Raw genomic sequence first — 718 nt, forward strand, 5'->3', positions numbered from 1 at the left:
GGAGGCATAATGAAACACCTAAGAATTGGGTGTCACATAGTATAAAGGTGCCATTTTTTCTGCCAAGACTGGGATCGGAACTCATGGTCTGGGTAACTTTGTTGCACTGTGTGGAAAGGGGAAGCTAGCCTTCTTGTAGTCAAGAAATTCATGTCTGTTCCTTAGGTCTGAAATAGATCCCCAGCACTAGAATACATCATATTTGTGTACATTTTAAATATATAATTTATATTTACATTCATAGGTTAACTCCATATTGTGTTCAGTGTAGTTATTCATTTTATTTTTTGTTTGATTCATGTATTTGTGGGGCACATGGGCAGAAAAGATGTCGGTGAGAGGAAGTTGAGTGGTCACAGCCCGAGTTGTTTACCTTAAAATCTGATTGGATAAAGCTTAGGCGCATGATAGGGTGTGACCTTTTCAGTGGTTGGTTGGTTCCTTTCCCTCCCCTTCCATGCCATGCAGTGTTTCCCTTTAAAAGATGCTTTCTGAGTGGTAATATATGAGTTCTTGCATGACTTGACTCCCAGCTTTGTCTGAATGTCTCCTGGGCTAAGGGGGGAGGGTAACCAGTGAGCAAGTGCACTTATGTTTCCTTGGACCCCATCCATCTTTATTAGGGTGGACAAAGATCCAACATGTATTGACTATTTAATTGACTAATATGGCACATAGAACATTGATTACATTGATTAAATAGGATATAGGTCTGCAT

This window comes from Dipodomys merriami, unplaced genomic scaffold (genome assembly GCF_024711535.1).
Source record: "Dipodomys merriami isolate MVZ:Mamm:240054 unplaced genomic scaffold, mDipMer1.0.p SCAF_1210, whole genome shotgun sequence".
Taxonomy (NCBI): Eukaryota; Metazoa; Chordata; class Mammalia; order Rodentia; family Heteromyidae; genus Dipodomys; species Dipodomys merriami.